General features: G+C 44.4%; 1 protein-coding gene across 12 annotated transcripts in view; it reads right to left on the reverse strand.

The window, feature by feature from the left end:
* JMJD1C (jumonji domain containing 1C) overlaps positions 1 to 25054 on the reverse strand; it is a 168619-nt gene that overhangs the window by 61875 nt on the left and 81690 nt on the right. For 2 of the 12 annotated variants that reach the window (XM_075758838.1, XM_075758837.1), the window contains exon 1: positions 1431 to 1810. The exons of 6 other annotated variants lie outside the window; for them this stretch is intronic. The gene's annotated coding sequence lies outside the window, so the exon portion shown is untranslated. Of the gene's footprint in view, positions 1 to 922; positions 1095 to 1366; positions 1829 to 25054 lie in introns of those variants that run through there. 4 more of the 12 variants (XM_075758832.1, XM_075758831.1, XM_075758836.1 and 1 more) reach the window with 4 other exon arrangements.

A 25054-nucleotide genomic window follows, 5' to 3' on the forward strand; every position in this document is an offset into this window, starting at 1 on the left:
CTGGGCACCCTGCGCCCCAAGCCTGCTCCTCGCACTGCAAAAGCACGTTTTCCTGTGCATATGCACTGCGTTTGCTTCTCTTTTTTTAAATCCCTCCAGAGGAATTTCTACTGTAAAGGAAACAGATTTTTAAAAAGCTAAACATCTACTCAAGAAAGCTATTCTTAAACTAGAGCTTGCAGCATTTTATAGATTTTCCTCTTTAAATCACAAAAATTAAAAAAGATAATGTACACTTAATTTACACGTGCTATTAGCAAACTTTTCCACATATTGTTCTTTAGCCTCGCTGTTTAGTATGCAATAGCGCAAACACTGGCACCTTTTCATTATGACACTTAATCATTAAACTTCAAAATAGCTGCAGCTCCCTTCCAACGCCTGTTTGTTGCCATGGTTTGTACTCAAAGACAGAATTACCGAGTGGAAAAGAGCGGAAGACAAATAAGGCGGCTTTGACACAAAAATCGAGCGTCGAGTTTTCTCATTTACAGACGACTTCGTCCGCATTCCCTACGGCGGACCCCATGCCCAGGGAAGGCGTTATTCCTGGCGGAACTCCCTCGGCCCTTCCCCGGAGACCGCAAGCAGGAGGAAGTGACCGGCGGGACACGGGTGCGAGGCGCCCCCGCAGAGAGAGGCCGCCGCCAGCCGGGCCCCCTCCCCGCCGGAGGTGCCGCATGGCACCGCGCTGCAACGGCTGTCGCAGCTGTTTTGTAACGGCGGGGCTGCTTACCGCTAACGTTTGGACAACGAGCCCTTGAAGTCCAGCAGCCGCCGTCAACGGCTGAAGTTTAACCTCGCCAACACCGCCACCGCCGCCGCCACCCTATTTCTAAACTACGTTTTGCCCGGTTTTCCGAAGGCCGCGGGCCCGCCCCTGCCGGCTCCCCCGGGGCAGGGAGGTGTCTCCGGTACTCACGGTGTCTCCGGCCCGCCTCGGCGGCGCACGGCCTGCGCCCACCCGCCCCCGGCCCGCGCACAAAGCCGCCGCCGGCCGCGTGCCGCACCCGCCTCCGCGCTCCCCCGCGCCCGCGGAAGCCCGCCCATCACGTGCGCCGCCCGGGTGCGTTCCGGCCACCGCGCCGCTCCGCACACTGCGGGGAGGGGTGGGGGACACGACACCCACGGCACCCCCGCGGGCCGGGGGCACGCCCCGCTCCGCCCTCCGCGGCCTTGGAGGGCAAACAAAGACCCGCGGGCGCCCCTCAGAAAGTTAAAATGTCCGCGGGGGGAGAGGGGAGTCCCGCGGAGACGACGACGGCGGCGGCGGCGCCCCCACTCCCCGAGTCATGGCGATGGACCCCCTCCCACCCCAGCCGATCCTTCCTTCCTTCCCCCCTCCCCCCCGTCCCTCTGTACGCACCTCGCTCGGCGCCCCGCGGCCCGACCCGCAGGACCCCCGCGCCCGCCTCCGCCTTTGAACTCACAAGGAAAATGGTTCTCGCCGCGCCGCTTCCGGGTCGGCGGCCGCGCCGGGGGCGGGGACGGCGGGGCCGAGGGGGGAGGCGGCGGTGAGGAGGAGGAGGAGGAGGAGGAGGAAGAGGAGGGCTCGCCGCCCGCCCTTTGTGGGACCGGCGCAGGCTAGCGCGCAGCTGGGCCTGCCGCGGAGGCCCCGGCGCGTCCCCGCTGCTGGGTCATGGCGCGCTGCCGCCGCCGCCGCTTACATAAGGGCGGGCGCGCGGTGCGCGAGGCCGGCCATGGCGGCGGTCTGCCGGGGCGGGAGGAGCCGGGACGCGCCGAGCCGAGCCGCCGGGAGCCGAACCGAACCGAGCCGAGCCGAACCGCCGGGAGCCGAGCGAGGGGAGCACGCCGGCGGGAAGGGGCGGCGCTCGGCAGGCACGGCACGCGGGGGCGGGGAGGCGGCCACGTCCCGCGGGGGCGGAGCCACGGGCCACGTGTGGCGGCGGCGGCGGCGGCGGCGGCGGCCCGGGAGCGGGGCCGGGGCACCCGGCGGTCGAGAGCCTCCCGCTTCCCCCGGGCAGCCGCCGCCGTCCCGCGCCAGACCTCGGCGCCCTGCAAAACCTAGAGCCTCGCTTATGGCCGAAGTCCTTCCTCCCCGCGAAAAGCCCCCCCGCGGTGCCGGTCCCTGTCCCTCTTCGGGGGGGGCTTTTTACAGTCGGCAAACGATGGTACCATGAGTCCACATTTACAAAAAAACCAAAAAAAAAAACCAAACCCCCCAAAAAACCCCAAGGAAACAACCCAAACCCAAGAAGGGGCGGCTCAGGCATGAGCTCAGTGCCTGATGTCGGTCCCGGAGCAGAGGGCGGTGAGGGGAGCGACCCACGCAGGGGACGAGCCGGGAGTCCTGGGCTGCCCCGCTCCCCAGATCCGGGGAAAAGCCTGGCAGGGGCTGCTCAGCCCAAAGCCTGTTACTCACAGCACGCCTCGCCATGATCAGCAACTACTTGCAGCCCGTAAACCCATGCAAAACGTTCTCAAGCACAATTTTCTAATTTTCAGCATAAAACCTATTTTCTCCTCGATGACAACAAAAAAACATAAACCGCGTTTTCCCACAGTTGAACAGAAGTTAATAGCGCTAACCAACTAGTTGTTTACATAAAACCATCAATTCGCCCAAATAGTGCACCATGCATCTTTTTCCCCCTGGACTATCTAATGAGAAAATGGTTTCCAAACAGAAATTTAGCATTAACGCCTGCAATGCGTTCCTTGAGTTTAGCTCACATACACAAGCATTGATAGAAGAAGAAAAAAAAAAAAATCACAAGGGAGGTTGGGATAGAGGCATTTATTTCCTCCAAACCCTTTAAACATAAACAGCTGTACATTTTTTACTTCATGGAAAAAAATCTAAAGTGTGTAGTTTGCCAAGAAAGTATGAAAATAATGGGAAATCAATGCATGACTACCTCTCTGTTCTCATCTTGAATTATTCCAAATGATGTAAGCTTAAAGGTGTACTGGAATGCTATAAAATACCATGCTCTGAAATAATAAAATACTTAAGCACGGTTAAAAATTAAAGTTGAACTGGAAGGCTCTCTACCCACCACGGACTTTTCTCCAGCAACTGGATTTCCTCCACAACAGTTCGTGGCATTGTGCGCGCAGAAGCAAGGCAGGAGCCAGGCTACCTGTACACCGGTTTTGTACGCTACCCGGCCTACGCTCAAACCACGTAACTGCAAAACTGGATTTTGCTTTGAAGGGACGGTAGCAGAGGCGGTTTATTGTATTGATTTTTCCCTTTTAAGTGGTCTCCCAGGCTGGCGAGCCCGAGGCGGCTGAGCAGCCTTATATGGCAGCAAGGCTGCGGGGAGGCGGCGGTGCCCTGAGCAGCCTCCATCTATTCCTGACCACCCAGGCCGGACAGTTGCTCCTCTCGTCTCCGGCACCCCTGCGCACAACCCCTCACCAGATCTGCTCGCCCTCAGGGCAAGCCAGAGAAAGGCCACCTTCTACAGCCAGCAGAGCATGGGGCTCGCTAACCCCCTCTGCTCCCCCAAAACGCGCCCAGCCAGGCCGCGGTGGGGCTGTGTTTCCTCATCTCCAGGGAAAAAACCTAAACGTCTTAGTGACACCATTCTGACCTGACTTCTTTCCAGTTCCTTCTTCTCCACCCCCCCTTCCCCCAGGGTAGTGGGGAATAATGCCTCAGCCACTGTCACTGGTACCGTGACAGATCACGCAGTAGCGGAGACTGAAATGCATCCCTACTCCATGTTTGGGGCCGCAGTTTGCACCGCCTTTACCCCTTTGGTGCAGAAGCGTGTCCGTTCCCTGCCACCAAACAGCAACAGGACAGCTTCTCAATGAGCAGGGGAGCCTTTCACAGACTTGGTTCTTCAGAAGCCTTGCCATCTCCACAAAATAAAATTTGACCTATCAGTAATAGCTGACACAAGGAAATATCCTGAACTCAGACTTTGCCAAGTAGTCAAGAAATAAAGTATTTTTTCCAAACTTAATTCTGTATTTGTATCATCTTCAATTTAATGTTTAAAGCACATTTTAGATTACCTCCGAGAAGTACTCAACATCCCAAAGACATACCACTACTCCTACCACCAAATTCGCACCTCTCTCCTACGGTTTCAGGGGTTTGTTTTACCATTTCTCTCAAGTAAAAGTCCAAACACCAGTAGTTATTTCAGGAAGGGCAAACAAATGAATTATGCCTATTAGAGCACGCAACATACTTCATGCTACTACTGAACTAATGGTGCTGTGATAGCTGTGCTGTATGTAGTGCAACTGTCAAAGCAGGCAATCCTTAATAATATCCAAGACAGACGCTGTTAAAATACAAGTCACAAGACTGTCTGGAGGACAGGCAAGTTTGCCCGTTTGGACAAAGCTTTATTAATAGACTGCGACTTAGTAACAAAGAATATTAATACCCAGTGCAGCACCACCTATTCATTACCACAGAGGGATTTTGCTAAAGATTCTCAAGTGGCACCAGCTACGCGTGGAATACTAACCCAGCAACTCTATTTCCCAGGGTTTCACTTAAAGACGATGCAGTAAAAAAATCTGCTAAGTGGGAAAACACCTTTTGAGAGTATAAAAAAATAATGAAGTTGCTACTGGTGCAATTGCTGATGTTAAGTATGCTAAGGCAACGTAAAACAACATTTACATCATTACAGCTTACTAAATTTACCGCAATATGTACGTATGTATTCTTAACAAAACACAGATTTGCCATTTAAAGGCACTAACACTGATTTTTAAACAAGAATTTTAAAAATTAGTGTCTCAAAGAGTCCCGAAGCCTATGGAAAATATCCCTGTCCAAGCCTGGTTACGGCAGTTGCAAAATACTACACTTTAGATCGGCTTATTTGAGAGTCACATTATTTTAGCGCTGTTTCCAACTACTGTTTGCTTCGTCTCACAATCGGGCCTCAACTCTGTCAAACAAGCCATACTATAAGCTCGCAGAACAGAGCTGCCTTTGTTCTTTGGCACTGCCAGTCCCCTATGGAATCAGGCAGCACACTGAACTACACTCGGCAAACAATCCCTGACCTTCAATTACCGTCTTGGCTCCCTGCCACAGGATACATGTATTACTGGTAACACAGTGTGCCCTATTTTGCAGATAATCGCTAGAGCTACAGATAATGATGAAAATTGATGGAAAAACGCAAGCATTCCCTTCCTAAAATCGCAGTCCTAACTTCGACTACAGCAGAGCGGTCCTCGGGAGCGCTGCAGCAGCACACCCCAGGCTCAGGCTAGGCACGCCAGGGTGGCAATACTGCAGGGTTTGTATTTTTAGAGACAGCGCGAAAAATTCCCGGTGGCGCACGGCTTCGCCTTCCTCTGCTGGAGGTTTTCGGTTTGGTTTGTGTTTGCTTTGATGCGGAAGGCACGCCGGGTTGCGCTGGCACCGTTTTGCAAGAGCTGTTGGGTTTTTTTGGTTGGGTGTTTTGTTTTTTTTTTTTTCCTTCCCTTTAAAACACCGGCAGGTTTTTCACTCGAGCGCCCCGATGCAGAGGCGTTCTCCGGGCGGCCGGTGCCGGGGCAGGGCTGGCGGTGCGGGCGGAGGCCGGCGGGCAGCGCCGCCCCCCGCAGCCCCTTTGTTGGCGGGGCCGGGCCGGGGCCGGGGCCAGCTGCAGCCCTTGTACTTGCGGTCTGGCCGCCAGCCAGCGCCCGGGCCCTGAGTCACTGCCCTTCTGGGAGGCTCCCGGCTGCCAGAAACACCGCAAGGACAGCGGGGGGGGGGACGGGACGGGACACTAAGGCACGCACGGAGCGGGGGCGTTCTGCGGTAACCCCCCTTTCCTTTGGTGAAGGCAGCGAACCCCTGTAACTGCGCCCCGCACTGCTCGCCCCAGAAACACGTGTGAGAGATGCTGGTGGCCAGGAAAGAGCACATGTAAATACTGCGTATCAGTAAATATTTAAACTTTAAAACAAATGAAAGTTATTTAAATCGGTCTTCGTCATTTAAATGAGCGTTGTTCTACTTATCTCCTTCCTGTGTGTGCTGCCCTACATTTGCTTAGCAAGCAGAACTGTTCCATAGCGATACCCCTGCACAAATAATACAGTGTAAGAGCAGAGCCACAGACTCATGTCAGCAGAGAAATTAACTTTCTGATTACGTATTTGTGCAAACCAACTGAGTTCAGACGGTGTACTTAAGTGCAGAAACCAAAGTCCAAAGGAGGAATTAATGTCTGTGAAACAATCATTACTAAGGCTGCAACAGGTAAAATAGAGTAACTGCCATTTAGGTGCCAGTTCATTTGGCAAATTCTTCATTTAAACTCTCCTTTTAGGTTATGGAGGTGGGAAATCTCACTTGGAGACATACAGGCATGCAAAAACTTCACCAGGCCATCTATAGTAATTTTTCAAAACCCGAGAAAATGAGGACAGCAGTGTATATGGAGGAACACGGGCAACAATACAATACATAGGCTTGCGTATCAGTGCTATTTACAGTATGTCAAATTAATCCAATTTAAAATATGGTTTCTATCTTTGCAATGTTTTCAGTCAGCTTTTAAAATCACTTTTGTCCTTCCCTGGGCAAGCACCATGGGGTTTAATGCTGCATGCATCAACATGACTGTGCAATTTTCCCCATTACTTCATCTCCATCTACTTCATCATACCAGTACTGTAATTGCAGCTCTGGGAATAAGCTCTGTTAGTAAACCTGCAGTATTTTTGTGGTGGAATTGGTGTCCCTGCTGCAACAGGAGACCAATAACCTTGGTAAAAGGAAAACCAGAAGTGTGGCATTAAAAAAAAAAAAAAATCATCATTGTAGGCAATAGTACTGCATGAGTTTTCTTATTTGCTGGAGTTTGCTGCCAGTGTTTAAATGGTCTGCAAACTTCAGAAACTACAAATTTTGAATGTTGACAAATAATTTCAGACTAAGTTGCTTTCGTTTCTCCCATTACAAACCTCCAATCCATTATACAAATTGAACTCATTCTTTCAGGTCTACGCTACCGAAATAGTGCCTTACAATTGCTGCCTCTAGTTTCTTTTCTTCCTGGCCTGTCTACGCCTTCCCCTAATTCAGTTTCTATTAGCAGCCTGTCGCTGACATTTTTCTCTCTACCTAGTCTCTGCAGTATGCCGTTTACAGATAGAAATCCTTATATTTGGAACCTACAGAACAGTGTTCTAACTCCAGATTTATGACATATCTCCAAAGACAAAATATTAGGCAGTCTCTCAGGCATCGCTTAGTGGATGTCTGTCACCTCAAGCCCAGCATCACTATTACAGGCTTGTGTTTACCTACGCCCTCTGCCTTCGTTAGCTGTGCAAAAATGCCATGACTCTGCCACTTACTCCAAGTCCAGTAACATCAGCGTCATCTTTAAGTGTGACCTGCTCTCTCTCACTTCTGGGTCCATGTTACATTAAACTCTTGCACATGGTTTTCTCCCCATCCCCATAGTTAAGAGCACCAGCCTACACTCGTCCTGCGCTTGGATTACTGAAGCCTCCTTTCCTCTGGCCTTAATAAATGCGTACGTGCTCAGATCCACTCAAAATGCTGTCACAAACACCTCCAGCCCACGAAGTCCACTCTGCACTCCTTCCCCCAGCAGCTCCATCACATCAAACTGCACTGTCAGAAACAGCGTCTCCCGATCCTGCTATCGCTCATTTATCAATTTCAATTTCGCTCATTTACCAGCCACACTCACAAAGCTGATTCACTGACATCTTTCCATTTTCTCCTTAAACCTGTGAAACATTCACAATGGCTTGGCCACTACTTTATGGAAGTCTCACCTTCCCTCATAAGCGATGCCTCCCATTTCCCATCTGCCTGTCTCTGTATGTCACCTGCCCTTGACTTACTCTAAAATTTTTAGTCCATGGAGAAAGGAACCCTTTTCATTTTGCATTTGTTCTACAACTCATTGCACAACAAAATCCTGGACTTTCATAGGGGTTTCCAAATGTCGTGGTGATGTGCCACAACAGTAATTAACCTTGGGACTGGATTCTGCCTTCCACAAAGCCAGCACAACAGCTTCAAGATCATAATGTTCTTACCCACACTCCTCCTGCAATATTCATCAAACCCTTTTTAACTTGGGTGCTGTCCATGTTTTTCAGTATTCACGCTTCTTCAGCCTTCTTGCTTCCCTCACAATAATGCCAAACTCCCTCCAACTCATTTCTTGGCTTTCCTCTCTTCTTCCAACCCTAGCACCAACATCCATGACGTTCTTGCATCCTTTTCCCCCTGAACCTACTGGATGTAACATTCATTTGCCCAGCCTCCTTCCAGCCTCACCTCCAGAAAAACAACGTGACCGAGAATGTCAGCTTCAGGCTTCTTACATCCACTGAATTGCTGCTCTTCTGATTCAGCGTCCGGCCCTGCCTCCCTCCCATACTTCCCACTAACTGAAGTCCATTACAGAACAGGACTCCACCTTTCACCCTCCTACTATTTCCTGCCCCTCTCGTACTACATTCCCAATTGCCTCTCTGAAGAACATCTCACTTCCTGAAAGTCACCCAGATCTCGGTTTCATAAGGTCGCTTTCTGTTTTTATTCCCCACAGCTTAAATACCTGCCTCACCTTCTTCCATCTCACCCTCTACATCCTTGTTAACTTTGATTTCCAGAGCACTTTTTTTTTTTCCCCAAATTCCGCTGGGTTTTTTTCAGTTGTTCTGCCCTGCCACTCACCCTCTCTTTCCTTTGTCTAAGGCAACTTATTCACCAGCTTAGTCAGCTTCCTGTCTCTAAAATGGACTGTATTTTATTTTGCATTTTTCTATTTGCTTTTCTCCACCTTGGGTGCATCCTCACCACGGAAAGCTCTGCTTCCCACTGCAGTTCGGGCTCCCTGATTGCTCGGGCTGCCGGCAGGCCCTTCGGTCCAGGGCCGCCTCCTGGAAACAAGCCACTGGCTCCATCGGAGGCGAAACAGGGTGCGGTTCTGAGGGAGCCTTGCTCCAGGCATCACTTCCTCCGTTACAGCACTGGTGAGAATGCACCCGTGCCGGTATTTTCCATTCCCACAGCCCTATGACAGTATCCAAGCGACTCTTGTAATATCAAATGCTTCCCATATGCCTGACACCACACCCAGGGCATGCAACATATTCTTGACATCATGCTATAAAATGGTCACTTGAGTAGGCTGTAACAACTCAGTTAAGTAGAAATTCTCTACAGGGAGTGGAATTGGCTCTTGAAAAAGAGCTCGGATCGGGAGAAAAAGATACGTTAAATAGGAGCTTCTGTTTGGAGCTATCTGGAATAACAAAAGCCTCAAAAACATACAAAAGGCGAAGTATGAAAATCTTGAAAAAAGTATCAAGAACAGAGAGCAGTATTTTAGAAGAACACATCCTGTAGAAGCTGAAAGAGGGAAAAACCTGCTTCAGATTATCATATGAATGAAGTTGTTATACATAAATTTGGATTCCGTTTCTGAGAAGCAAAAGAGTCCTCAAGGCCATTCCCCCAGTCTTTACATTTACTCCCTTTTACTGACAGCAGCGTAATTCACTGTGTGTCAGGCAGAGTAAGAGCTGTGGAATAGGCACGTTCAATTTGCACTATATTCAGAATGGGGGTTTTTTTGGTGAATAGATAAAAGGCTACAACTTCTATTCCTTCCTCCTTCTTTACTTCCACTCTCTCCAAAAAAATCAGGAACCCCATTTGCCAGTTCTGCAGGCCTTCTCTTCTATCTTGCCGTCGTGGATTCCCTTAATAGGGAAAGGCCATTCGGGGCGGGAGAGGCTTACTTGTTTTGGATTCAGTGCCTCTGTGCTCTCTTAATCCCAGCTTGCCGGGAGTAAGGTCGTACTTGGACATTTCTCTGTGGTTTGCAATACATCCTTTTTGTATCCTAAACACGTACGCTTTAAGCATAAGAGTATCTTATCTTAAAAGTAGTATTTTCATATTTCCAAATGCTGAGACTTAAATACTAAGCAACACCAATGCATTGTGTTTTAATTATCTTTGTAAAGAGCTCCAACTTACTTAGACAACATGCTAGTACATACTCCTCGAATTAAAATATCAGACTCACCTTTGTGTATCATATAAGCAGGGAGAGATACAATCTAGTTTCGGACTATATACAGAAATATATTTTAACCTTCTAAGCAGTATTTTTCCTGCTATGATTGTTTTATAATCATATTGTGACTTTGTCAGACTTCCTACAAGGAGATACTTGTGTTGCTAATATGCTGCTTTGATTCCTGACTCTATAGTATAAAAGGTTTGGGAGAACTTCTCAAAGACAAAAACCTTATAGGCATAAATCACTAAGAGGTCAAGGTTAAAAGTTTACACTTGATAATAAAAAGTCCGATGGAACAGACGGGGTTTTAGTCAATATATCCCAGCATCAGGATAATGCTGAAATAATGTTGAAACACCATCAGTCTTTCTAGTAAACAAATTAGAAAATAACCTAGATATCATAATGGATTCCCCCCCTCCCCCCTGTTATTTTTAGATTCTCACATCTGCCTTCCTACGTGCTTGTCCAGTAGCAACCTTGATGGACAAACACTTTTTTCCCTTTCAGAAAAATACAGGACAGATGGTATTGAAAGTATTTCTCTCCGAGATAACAAGTTTTACACTTTCTATAAATTCACTCATCTTCAAACTGTGACAGCTGTGAGTTTAAAGATAAAATAGAAATGATCCAGATCTTGTTCATCTCCTTTCTCTAGGGTCCCTGAAAGGTCAGACAAATATGTCTCACTTCGAAGCTTCCCACTAAATGTGAAATGCATTTCTTTTCCAAGTTCAAACTTACTGGTATGTTAGAAAGAAGCAATGTACCTCTCTGCTTTTTTTCAAATTTGTGTCTCAAGCCTGTATCGTGAATTCAGGATCTTCTGGATCCATTTGTATAGTATATCAGACAGTATTTACCTCCAAGATCTATTTATAGCACTAATTACATTCCCTCATTCCTCCCATACTAGTGAACATGGCAATGTTACTAGCCTACATTATCTACTCCCACTTAGTCTCTCCTGTTAGATTGTACTTCTACACTCTGGTTATCCTCATCATCCTCCCCTGTATCCTGGTCAGCTTGAATTTATCTTTCTCCAGCATTGCTGACCAGAATTATCTGTGTTAGTTTAACAGCACTTTTGGGGACAGCTGTACAGGGACACTAGCATGCTTCTATTCCAAGAAGATATGTCTCGTGTGTCCCAGAGTCACACCTGCAATCATTTTGACGTCACACAGGAGGTTCATAGTCCTCCTCTGACAGGCCAGAAGGCCCGAACCTTCTCCATGCCTGTGCTTCCGCTGGATAAACTCTCATGTACATTTGTCATCTGCTTCTAAATCCACAACTTTGTGTTTTATGCCATTATGTTTCGTTCCATTTCTATTACTTCATTTCTCAAGGACATTCAATTTTAGTTGCATAAAAAACTCCTCATCCTCTGTGTTAAGGGCTCCTCCTATTCTGTACCACCCACAGATTTAATAAAATTTAATCAATTAGTCCAAACATTTTAGTGAAAACACTAAGCAAAATGTGTGAACAACTACTGATAGCCAGACCTATTTCACCACTGCACTGCTCCACCTATTTCAACACCACATAGCTAACATCTTATAAGCCAATTCCTATCTAATTTACTGTTTGCACTACTAATCCCCATCTTCCTCTCATTGTTCATCACTTGACATACTGTGGAATGTATTACAAAAGTCTAGATGAATGATATTAACTGCATTTTCTTCCCTCAGAACAAAGCCGATCAACCTTTTTGTTCAAGTGGGTCCATGTGTAGCTTTTTGAGATGCTGATGACAAGAATGGACCGTGATTAAGGAAACACACAGCAGATATAACCAGTCTATTTGTAAACACTTAAAAGAAAACAAGGCAATGAGTAAAAGCTAGCATGAATTCAAAAATAATACATTATGTCAAAGCAAATTTCCTTTACAAATAGAAGAGCAGACTTCAGAAGCAGATCTATATCCTGGCTTAAATAAGGGGTTTGACACCGCCACCTATGATACTCACGTACACAGGCTAAATAGATTAGACCCCAATGAAACTAACATGGATGCATATAAAAAAAAAGAAAGAATAACCAAAACAAAACAACCCCAAAACATTCAGAAATCATCACTAGCTCACTGTCAAAATATGTATCTAGAATGCAGTTCCCAAAGTCACCTACGCTGGATCTGCTCTTACTCACTATATTCATTAGTGACCCAGATGATAGAACAGAGACTACATTTATTAAATTGACAAACAACCAGCTTGGTGGGACTGCAAATTATACTGGAGGACAAAAAGACAAAGTGGACAAGAAGTCGGTGGAAAAAAAAAAAAAGATGACATGCAAAACACTGCATGTAGGCAGGAAAAGTCAACAGCAGAAACATGAATGGCAAACAACTGGCTAAGGAGAAATTCCACAGAAAAAGAGAGAAGTTAGGTTCAGCTTATGAACTGCTACGAGTTAATGGTATCATGCTGTAAAAATGCAAACACAATACTGGGATATATAAATGTTAGTACAACCTGTGTGCAGCATTCATAAAGCCTCAGTTGGAGTACTATAAAGTGAGCAGAGTTTTGGATATTGTTCTTCAAGACAGGTATGTGCTCAAGAGAGAGCAGTAAAATAAGCACAGTTTTGGAAAATACCATGGATGAATACAGACTGAAGAGACTGGGAGGGGAAAACAGAGCTGGGTGTGTCTCCAGCTATGAAAACAGGATGCTGCAAGGAATAATTTCTTAATCTCTACAGCAGACACAACAAGTTTTAACAGCCTTAATTTAGATTAGATGATCTCAAGGTCTTTTTCTGTCTCCTGATTCTAGAGTATCTGCAGGGTCACTTACCTCTCAGATAAAACAACATTGAGAAAGACATGCCCAAATTAATGCTATATTTAAGTCTGCTTTTATTATGCCATCTGCCTCTCTGCCCAACATCACCTACTTCGTGGCTTCTCTCAACAGCTACAAACCCTAGTCCTTTGGGGGCCGCGATGCAAAAGGAAGAGTCTGAAGACCTCACTCTCTGGCAGCAATATTCTGGCACTCCCGAGAGCTGTGAGGTACCAGCTTCCCCCAGCCGCACTAATCCCAGCCTGCGGATTCCCACCGATGGAGCTGAACGGGAAGATTTACCTGCAGACCTTGGGAAAAGTTCTGGCAGATCATGCCTGACCTGAAGACCACCACAGGCTGGCCTTCCTTGTTTAGAAAATCAATTCTTTTGAAAGACAGGTATTGTGTCACTGAAATTCCCTCTTTGAGTAGGTAGATTGTATTTTACTTCATTTTCTTTAATCTCCTAAATCCTTCATTATTCTTTTTTTTTTTTTTTCTTTCCCCAAAATGCCTTCCAAAGCTTTATGTATTGTCAGGGCAGACCAACAGTCTTTTAATTGCTTGCATAATTCTTCCTTTCCCCGTCTTTATGTTGGCACTGCTTTCTCCAATCTTGAAGATTGGAGAAAAGATTGTACCACCCTGAAGGAAAGATTAGCTGAAATAGTTACAATCAGCACTAATTCTTTCCAAATTCTGAGATGGAAATTTCTCTTAGTCTGAGTATTTTACGATCCTTAAGTTCCTTCTGGTTGTAGTAATTTCCATTCTCTTACTCTCATTATACATCTTGCCTTTTCCTCTGTAGTTATCATTATCCTTACTGAAAATTAAGCCAGAAATATTTAATGTTTTAATTGTGTATTATTGTTATTCTCTACCCTTCTCACCATACAAAAGCTTCTTCTTTTTATTTGTTTTCACATCATTTGCAAGATCAAATGCAACTTTTAGAAAGAAATCGGAATTAAGTCCTTTTTTTCCCCATTGCTCGCAGGATTCCTGCCCTAATCTTACTGTCTATCTTCAGGCTGGCTATTCATCCATTTTGGTCTGCAGACCAGGAGAACTCATCCTCACTTGGGATTTAGTTTCCAGACAAATTTTACATATCTGTGACTTCAAGAAATTGAGTCCTCAGGCTCCTAACACCTGTGATCAGCTTTGCTTATTTAAATTTGCCACTAAGATTCAAAACCTAAATTCCAAACCAACTTTGCTATCTTTTTTCAGGTATTTCAAATTGAATCAACTCATGATTACTAAGGGTGCAATTTTAAATTCCATTTAATCTGATTAACTGTAAACTGCCACTGAATGGGAAGGTCCTGAACACCTCACCAGCCCCAAGCACTCTCTCTACCTCCTCTGGCAGCCTGATCCATCAGAGCTCACCCCCCTACCCCAACTGACTCATTTTCTCTAGAGTCACCTTGCTGATGTAACTCACGCCTTGGCTGTGTGACTGCTAGGATCAGCTAGACGGGGGCAGAAAGAGTGAAGCCAGCTCTTTCGGCAGCTGATTAAGCATAAAATGAAACTGAATCCTCGATCCAAAATTATTTTTTAGAATATCCTCATTGCTTTTCAAAATGAAGTCTGAAGCAACACTGATTGCCTGTTGGTTTAGTGACTAGTTTAAGGAAGAAACTTGCCAGCAATCACATCCAGGAATACCTTGGCCCTATCATTTCTTCTCTAATCTCTACCTGGGAAAGTAAACCACCTTATAACAAGCAGTATTTATCTAACAACACTACAGAGATCCCTATCCCTATTTGAGTCAAACCCTGGGGCTACCAACAAATACTTTACTCCTTCTGTCATCTGTCTCCAAAGTGATTTTGAGCCAAACTGATTTCAGTCTGTCCTTTTTACACCAAAGTATTTTTTTCTAGTCTACCATATAATTACTACTGCACAACTTTTGCTTTTGTTCAGTTATTTCTGAACAGCACAAAGCGCTTTAAATACATCTAGTCCAGTTATTAAGAGCATTCTACCATGCTTCTGATACTCAGATGTTTTATATCCCAACCTCTATCAGAAGCTCGTATTTCTCCATTTTGTTGTCCAGGCTCTCGATATGTATACACAACATTTCGGTTGTTTCTTAGTAACCACATCCCATTATCCAGCGAAAACCTTTTCCTAGCTGAAATGCCTGACTATTATTTTCCTTTATCTTGGAGCTCTTTTCCTTCTCAATTAGTACTAGTCTTCTACTCACTGGCACTTCTCCATAGGCTGAGACAGAGACAAAGGTTTACCTGCAGTTCTGTACTTGAGAGCTAAAACCTGAGTGGAAGTTGCAAAGGTTGGTCAAAGCTTTCTTCCTTACATTGAAGTTCCCAGCCATTGCATTAGCCGCCTTCTCTAAAGGCAGTTTTTCTAGGTACTTGGGGGCAGAGCCTAGCTGTAAGAGTGATCTCCTCAGGGCTCTCCTCCAGGGACCATAATTCCACTTAAGACCATCAGACCATCTACTTTATGTCTTCTGCAGTATGGTACGCACATCTGTAATCCAACACGGTAGAAAATTTGCTGTTGTTTATCCTATCATGAAGGCTAATGATGGAGTCTTTCCTTCCCACTCAAATCCCTTCAGGATCTTTCTCAGCTTTCTCATTCTTATCTCCCCATTCAGCAACATCAAAAGTCCCACCAAAAAGTCTGCAACTCCTCAGCCACATGAGCCTTCCCTTAATTCTTGGATCTGGTTTAAGTTCCACCCTCATCACCACTTGCATCTTGAGCCTTCCCTCCCTTTTCTTTTTTATTTTTCTTTTTTTTCCTCTTCACTTTTGAACTGTATTAGTGATTTCATGCATACTATATTTAGTCATCTTTATTAAATATGCCATTTTTCAAGTTTCCTCCACTGCTCCCTTGATTATTAACTCTCATCTCTTTCAAGTCCTTGCCTTCAAAAAGGACACACACTAAACTCCCTTGATACACTCACCAGTTACACAGCAACTACTTATCAGCTGCTTGACTTTTGAAACCTTTTGTCTAAAGGAACTTCAACCCTTCATTTAGTTCAGCTGTGGTTAGCAGCAGGAATCAGTCTCACACTCAAGTTCAAATACTGTCCGTAAATTACATTCAAATCAAACACTAGTCATTGGTCCTCAAGAAACAAGATTTGCTTCCTAACCCCCTGGGAAAAGGTCCTATGCTGGCTTTGTTGACCTCCACTAGAAGCTCAATGCTTTATAAAAAACTAGATGTGTCAAAGATGTCTGCTTTGGCTATTCCCATGGAAGTCTATCCAAATTTGGCAGAGTTAGAGGCCTTAAAAAAAAAAAAATTCACAGATGTTTCACTGAGAAATGCATGCATGCAAGCAAGGGGCTGTTTCCTTTCCTGACAATCACTGTTCTTGCCTAGCAAGAGCTGTGGTCTCTGCCATGAGAACAGAAAGTGTCCCCCATTGCTGGCACCCAGCACTAAAGGAAAAGGAAGACGTAAACTGAGGAGAAGGGGGCAGGAAGAAAACCACCAGAAGGGCGAGAAAGAGTAAACGGGTACAACAGCCAGCAATGGATTAACAAGAACAGAAAGAAAGCTCTGTGCACTCGCACCACACATCACCCTTGGAAGCTGGAAATGCACCTAGAAACGCCATGCAACATTCCTCTGTTTTCTACCAAGATGACTTACTGCTTTTTTTGTGCCTGGCCCACAAAACCAACCAGCCAACTGGTGTGAAAAAAACAGCTTCGCTCTGTAAAATCCTTGAGTACTAAATGATAAACTGAGGAGTTAAGCTTCTCTCTACCTCACTACCTTGTCTCCATCATTGAAAACAGGCCTCCTTCGGGGACCCCCCCTTCCCCACATCGACTGGAAGGAGCGGTACTTACTTTCTAGAAGTACTACCTGTTCTCAGCAGTGTCAAAGCAGAAATCAGCTGTGCGCTCTCCCCGTACGCTGTTTCTGTTGACACCTTCCTCTGTTTCCTGCCCTGTATCACTTCTGAGTACTTTTGCCATTTGCAAGATACAGCATGCTTAGGTAAGGATGAGGAATATTGTCTTTTTTTTTTTTTTAACCTTTCAACTTAATATAGCTCCTGTAATTTATTTTTTTTAATTCTCTTAATCATGTTCAATTTTTTTAACAGTATTTCAACTGACTTTTTAAATTAGATTACTCTTTTTTGGCCCAAGAAGCCAGGCATAACTGATACAAAATTATCAATAACTCGGACAACAGCATCAAGTTTAGACCTATTCAAAAGTCTGGGTTTTTTTTTTTTTTACTTACCCCTATTTAAGATATCCTCAAGCTGTGCTTATTTAAGCTATAAAGCAAGCAACAGACAGGGGTTTAAAAACGAAGCCTCCCTTTGATCATTATATTCTCATATCTGTAAAATTATTTTAAGAACTTTACTCCTTTCCCCACCCCCAAACTAACAAGAAAAAGCTTTACATTAGCTAGGTATTGAAGGAACAAAAGAGTAACTCTCACTGACAGGTTTTTATTTTTCTCTGAGAGAGAGCTCTTTCAGACCAAGACCCACAAATGGAGCTAGACAACAGGGAAAGCACTAAATCTCTAGGACACTTCCCCGCCCCCCCATTTCATAGTGCTATAACATCGTACATTGAATTACTTCAGGAGAATCTATAAAATGAATGACCCATTTCTGGTCAAAAATCCCAGCTGTGAATCACATAGCCATTCAGCCTATAAAAAGCAAAAAATATAACCTTTTTTTTCCCCCCCCTCCAAAACCTGCTCTGGTATAAAAAAGAAGTTGGGATGTTTTCCAATTAATATAAAAGATAAGAACTTTCTGAGAAAGAAGCATAGCTACTTTTAGAACTACCTTTCCTTATGAAAAAAAAATCACTTTGGCATACCTGCATAGAAATGTTTCATTTCTCTCTCCCAAGCATTATCCAGTCTCTGAAACAGTTTCTCTATAAATGAGTTATACCTGAGTTTCTGTGTAAGTCTGCTAACCCTGAAAAGAAAGGGGATAAAGAAAAATATATCCACAGTTTTGAGTTTATTTCAGCAGAAGTAAAGACGCTTTGTAGTAAGTGGCTATAGTAGTGGTTTTAATGATAGAAGAGAATACATACCCAGTTTTGGGAGATAGAACAGAGATATTCTAGCTATGGAAGATCTCAAACTCAAGTACGTTTACAAGAATCATGCCTTACCCCTTACTGGCAACTACTTCTCTGCCTTTAAGCTAAAATATGACTTCAGTAACATATCAATGGACTTCAGAAATAAATACCTCATCATTGTAATGAAAAAGAAATGGACCACTAGTCACAGCAGAATCTAAATTAGGTTTCTATATTTAGAAGTACCACCTTTCTTTTGAGGATAGTAACGTGCTTCAGTTGAAGGGCAAAAGAACTCATACGAAGTTGGCACAGAAGCTCCTGAATGCGAGTATGGGTGGCAAAAGAGAGTGAAATGAAAGAAATTTATATGTAATGACGATGAGTATCAAATGTAATTATAACATCAAAATTAAAACTAATCCTGTAGAAGATGGGAGGCATATGAAATTGGAAAGTGAAGTTTAACTAGTTATGTTGTAGATCTTTAAAGAAATTAAAAGGACAAAGCTATTCGTTCCATTATCAGCTTTTTATTTATGACCTTTCAAACAGAAATGAATTAAACCATTATAATGACACCAGATATCTGTTATAGTAGTAGTGTTGTAGTTATTAAGGTCTAAGGATGAAGATTGACACTTCTATTTCAGAACTCAAGAATTTGCATTATTAAAGCTTAGCAGTTTAATTCTTTCTGTACCTGTCAATCCAACAAAATGTATTAGCTCCTCCTTCCACAAGCCTTACTCCACCTATTATTTCACAAAAATATTGAGGGTTTTTCTGCCATTGCATTTCCCCCGAACTCTTATACTTTGTTACTCCTTTACTTTTGGTCACTGACACAGACTTTAGGAAGTTGATCCTCTAAAAGTGAAACACAGCATTTTAAAGTACACTTTATGAGTGAAGATTGCTCCTACTTCACTTTTGCCTTTCATTCTGTCTAATTTTCTTTGTAACTGAAATGTTCCCAGTCTGCATTTATTAAAAAGTCAAGGTGATCCTAACTCATTTCTTTAGTATCTAAAATATCCAGCAACTCCAGATGTTCAAGGCCAGGTTGGATGGGGCTTTGAGCAACTTGGTCTAGTGGAGAGTGTTCCTGCCCATGTGGCAGGGGGGTTGGAACTAGATGATCTTTAAGGTCCTTTCCAACCCAAACCAGACTGTGATTCTGTGACCCATTCCAAATACATCCAGTTTATTTTTCATTTCGGGGGATGTCTCAGAAGACTGGAAGGCAGCTAATGTCACCCCATCTACAAGAAGGGCTTAAAGGAGAATCCAGGAAATTATAGGCCCATCAGTCTTACTTCAATCCCTGGGAAAGTTACGAACAAATCCTCCTGAGGGCTATCACAAGTCAAATGAAGCATGTGACTGGGAAAAGCCAGCACATATTCACCAAGGGGAAATTGTGTTTGACAAACCTGATCACCTTCTACAACAAAGTAGCCTGCTCAGTTGATGTGGGATGAGCAGCGGACATTGTCTACCTGGATTTCTCCAAGGCTTTTGATATGGTTCCCCACAGCCTCCTCCTAGAGGAACTGATGCGTTATGGTCTAGACAAGTGGTCCATGCGGTGGGTGGGGAACTGGCTGACAGGCTGCACCCAGAGGGTGGTGAGAAATAGCTCCTTTTCAAACCGGCAACCTGTCAGAAGTGGGGTCCCCAAGGGATTGGGACCAACACTGTTTAATGCCTTCCTAAGTGATCTGGATGATGGGATCAAGTGCACCCTAATGAAGTTTGCAGCTGATCCCGAACTGAGTAGGGAAGTGGATACTTCAGAAGGGAGAGCCACCCTGCAGGAAGACCTGGATAGGCTGGAAAAGTGGGCTAACAACCTTATGAAGTTCAACAAGGATGAGCGTAAGGTCTTGCACTTGGGAAAGCATAATGCAGGAGTGCAGCATAGGCTGAGATCTGTCCGGCTGGGAAGCAGCTCTGTGGAGAAGGACCTGGGGGTCCTGGTGGACAAGCAGCTCAATACGAGTGAACAGCATGCTGCTGCAGCAAAGAAGGCCAACAGGATGCTGGGCTGCATCAACAAGGGCATCACCAGCAGAGATAAAGTAGTCATTATCCCACTCTACTCAGTACTTTTCAGACCACGCCTGCAATACCGTGTTCTGTTTTGGTCCCTGCTGTACAAAAAAGCTGTGAACAGGCTGGAGACGGTCCAGAGAAGGGCCACCAGGATGACCAAATGACTGGGAAGCCTGCCATGTGAGGAAAGGCTGAAGGAACCAGGTTTGTTCAGCCTTGAGAAAAGAAGGCTTAGGAGAGACCTCATCACCATGTTCCAGTACCTAAAGTGTGGCTACAAAGAAGATGGAGACTCCCTTTTTGCAAGGAGTCACATGAAAAAGACATGAAAAAGGTAATGGGTGTAAGTTGCTCGTGGGGAGAGTCCAATTACACTCTAGAGGAAAATTTTTCACAATGAGAACAACCAGCCATTGGAATAATCACCATAGGGAAGCGGTGAATTCCCCAACAGTGGACACTTTTAAGATTCAGCTGGATGGGGTGCTGGGCCAGCTTGTCTAGACCGTGCTTTTGCCAAGAAAGGTTGGACCAGATGATCCTTGAGGTCCCTTCCAACCTGGTAATGTATGATTCATTTCAATTTTAGCCAGACACCAGATCCTCTAGGACAGGTAAGTGGAAAAAAATGCCACCTGCTGAGCAAAGCTGCGGTACTCAAAAAAAGCTGCGCTATGCAAAATGTGATGGACTTCATATTAGAAACTACTTTGATTCATACATATGCAGTAGGAGGGGAAAAAAAGGATTAATATAAAGTATACTGAATTAGCCACAAGACTGGAACATAACAATTAATTAGGCCAGAAAAACGTAATTTCCAATAGTATGCAACACGCATGTAATCTTAACATTCGGCGACGTAGCCATGAACTGACCTGTTACCTAGGTGTTTAAACATTTAGCAGAACATTGGCAAGTTACTGAAGTAACTTGTCTGTCGTCTTGCTAAACCATCCTGCCAACTCCAATTTCAGTATACATTCTTTCAGATGTGATCATTTTAGAAAAAAAGTTAAACCCGTCCTTTTTGTTCTCTGGTCTGGTAATACCTTGCAGCTTTACTTCTCACATGTAAAAACTTAGACCTTTTGAAAAAGTGCTTGCTCTATAATGCACAGAGACATCCCCCTGAACTCTAGATTATAATAGCTTTAATAATATAAAATGCAGACATTATTGGATTTGGAATTCTGCTGCATGATCTAGCTTTTCCAAACAAAGAACTCTAACATTGGGCTAAAATTTATGTTTAGAGGACCAAAGTAGGTTGATGAGGATGAGAAAGAGAGAAGGAAAAAAAATAAAAATCTATTTTCATGCAAATTTTGCTGGGGAGGTATCGTGCGCAGAAGGTAGGCCACAACCTGACTTTTAGCAGGAGTACAGCAGGAAGCAGAGGACAGAGGCACAGCCTCTGCAGCAACGTGGCTGGAAAGCAGAAGCCAGACAGAGCGCAGTAACCATGGTGTGCTGGCACCCCGTTCACCACTGCTCATTACCAGAGCATGCACTGGATACTCACAGGCCACAGTCAATGCAGCAGCTGCGAAAGTGCAATGAATTAACCTTTTTCTTCTCCGCACCACCCCCTCCCCAACGTTTTTGAAACCAAACTCTCATTCAAGAGGAGGACACTCCATAGAAAAGGTTGATGTCTATGAATGCTTCCTAAGGGATGCAGCCCAGATAAATATACTTTAATATATTTTGCCTATCATTTTAGGAACTGAAAAGCATGGGCAAGAACTGAATTTCAGCTTGCTGATAGGTGAGTTCAGTATAGAGATTATTAGGAGCACTCAAACCAGATTCTGCATTATGTCCAAAACAGCCATTTAAGCATTTACTCCAGATTCTCCTTCGTGGCCCCTGGGATTGGGATGGTGGTGGGGTATTCTTGAACATTTACACAGTCTAGATTCCTCCAGGTTTTATATATTAGCAAAAGACATCTGCTAACATATTAAACAAATGCTGTCTGAAAATCAGCACTGTTTAATGACAACTTTTGCGTCTCAGCATTTACTGAATGGCTTGTTAGTTTTTCAGCCTGTTGCACAAGCAGGCAGTGGAGCAGAGGAATGCCAACGTTTGTAAAGGGCAGCCCAGTTTCAAGATCCTCTTCCATCTGCTTCAGAGCAGTTTTCATTACTCCCCGCTCTGAACCAGGAACCTGAACCTCTCTCTCCTACCTCCCGCGTCAGCAGCAAAACCACACTCCAGCAGGGAAAGGGACTGCTTGACCAAACAACCTCCCCGTGAAGGTTTCCATTAGACTTCTCTGTGTTTTGGAAACAGTTTACTTTGCCAAGAAGTGCATTTCTGTGGCTACCTCAACCATCTAACAATGGCTGATGGTCTAATCCAGTTTGGTTTACTAATTTAAATGGACGTCTCAATTGGAAACAAAAGCTATTTCTACCTCTTTATTACAGCTGACGGGGGGGAAAAAAGCCCTTGCATTAGAACAATGAATGTTATTCTCCCCAGCACAAAGTACTGAATTTTAGAGGGTATCAGCTGTGAACTCTGAAGTCTGTACAGTCTTCAGTGAAGGGCAGCATTTAATCCAGAGAAAACAGGTTTTTATACCAAGTTTTGCAAAACGATTTCCCATGGGTAGTCTGTTTTGACAACAGTTACCACATTGGGACATCTGAAATTACTATAGTTTTTCCCACACTAAAAGTGGAGCCTAGATGACCATTAATTTCAGTAGCATTCATGCTTGTTAATTAAATGCTCAAATTCTTCTATTTACAAAGAAAAGGGGTGAAATGGGACCAATCAAAACTTACTAAACTAAGCATTAGGTTTATTTTTAAAGATAAAATTATCCCATAATATGCTTTCTTCTAGGTACCACCAAGTTATAGTAAATGTTAATTTTTAATGGTTAAAGAAAAAATTATGCAGAAGATCCTTGTACTTATTAAAATAAAAGGCCTATTGTGCTATAGTGTCAATTTAGCTAGCTAAAACTCATGTATGTGAATGAGTAACTTTTTTTCCCCCCCTCCCCCCATAATACATTAAGAAAAAGAGCATCAAGTATTAGATGCTTCTCAGTAAAGCATGCCTGGAAAAAGATCTGTTCCTATACTTAGAACTGAACTAACATAGGTCTGGGAAGAAGTAATCAGATTAAATTTTTTTTCACATACTGTACAAATAAGCTTACCATGTAAACGCATTTGTGTGATAAGCAATTAGAAAGAAACTAACTTCTGCCTCCAATTATTTTCCTTAACTGTAGGTTATCTACCTTCTTACTCTTAACAGAAGTGATTTAAAACAATTGTGGTACATCAACAAGAGTCTGTCCATGAAATTCATCTATTTCCATTACAGTTGCTCATAACAAAGGTAGCAGAAGCAGCTGACTGATGCGGCCAATGCATTTACACTTCCTTAGAGCCAGACTGAAGGAACTGCAGTCGTGCCTGCGTGAGTCTGCTAGTTTGGTGTCGGAGCGTAGTCAGGAAGCAAACCCCACGCTTGGCCCCATGCAGCACTGGGAACACAAACCACAGGCCTACGAGAGGTCCACGCCAGGCCTGCTCTCGAGGAGCTCCCACCGCCTGGCAGTCCAGAGAAAACGCCCAGAGCGTGGACGGTGAGGGCGTCGCACCCTGCCCACGTGCCAGGCTGCTCCACGTCGTTTGCTCCAGTAGGCACGGCCTGCCTGACAGCCGGGCTCTGACGCTGTTGCTTATCACCGTAGGGTCACAAGCCGCTCTAGGTTCCTGAGACTGCCTTAGTAAGTGCTTCTCTCCTACAGCAGCAGAGACAACATCACGGGGCCCTTATGTTAAACATAGCAGCAGCCCTCCTCTCTTTGTAAGTAACAAAAAATCACATCCTTTTTACCAGCACACTTTTGATGTGAGGAAATCTTAATCTTATCGCAAAGGCCAGGAAGTCCTGGGCTAGGCTGGTAAGCAACTGCACACTTTTTTTCCTACAAGAAGTCTTCTGTCAGACTGGTGCTGGCAAGGCTCCTTGAGAAGTCATGTGTGTTGGCATTTACTCTTTTATTGCAGTATATGGTTCCTCTTACAACTTCCCGATCTACTGCTTCTGCTTCTCTGAAGAAGCAAGCAGATGTCCCTGTATTTGCTACATTCACATCACGTTTCAGGACTTCATTTCCAAACATGAGAGGGTTTTTTTTCAGAATTATTAAAGGAAAAAAATAAAGATTTGGTCTTCCTCAAAACTGCAGGTGTGAGGTAGCAGACCAAAGTGCTACCTGCATCACCCTCTCACATTTCTCTAAGTTCAGAGAAACCTCTTCCAGCCCCACAAAGATAATCACCCCTGCTGAGAAACCTCAAACATGAGAAATGCTCTGACTGACAAAGGCAATGCAGGGTAGAGCTGAAAAAAAAGCCACTTTTAATCACAAGTCTCAACATGCAGAGTTGCTATCAAAACATCCGCACTATCAGAAAACACAAAGCATGCCAGGTAGATGTTTACTTATTGTACACATGAAATTTTAAGTGCCTGGTATAGTTTATCCAGTGCTGATGATCTCCACATGCTGCAGTGGCCTGCAGATACTCAACATGAATTACACAGCCCAGCTTCTGGCATGGGAGACCCCTTTGGGCTCACCTGAAGAGCTCTACCTAAACATCTCTGCATTGGCACCTCGTACCCACCTGAGATGATGAAAATTTGTTTCCTTCCACCATAACATACGTAAAATCCTAACCAGCAAACACATAGTATGTTTGAGCATTTAAATGAGGAGTGTTTAAATGTAAAGGCAGGATTTGGGTGCTGCGTAGTCCTCCTAGTATATTCCTTCAATGCGAGTGCTCAAATTTGTGTGGGAATTTTTGAAGTATGGAAGTATAACTGAGGACTGCCTATGTCATGTCTTGGTTTATGCCTTATAGCTAAGACTTCAAAATACTGACCTACAACAGAAAAGCTTAATCCATATTCCTGTTATTTGAGAACATTCAGGTGGGTAGATGAAGGCTGAAGACGACTGCCAACAAGTGCATACGGGGAGATCATAGACTACCATTCCTTGAAAACAGCTCACAAAGGACTT

The sequence above is a fragment of the Balearica regulorum genome, chromosome 7 (genome assembly GCF_011004875.1).
Source record: "Balearica regulorum gibbericeps isolate bBalReg1 chromosome 7, bBalReg1.pri, whole genome shotgun sequence".
Classification (NCBI taxonomy): Eukaryota; Metazoa; Chordata; class Aves; order Gruiformes; family Gruidae; genus Balearica; species Balearica regulorum.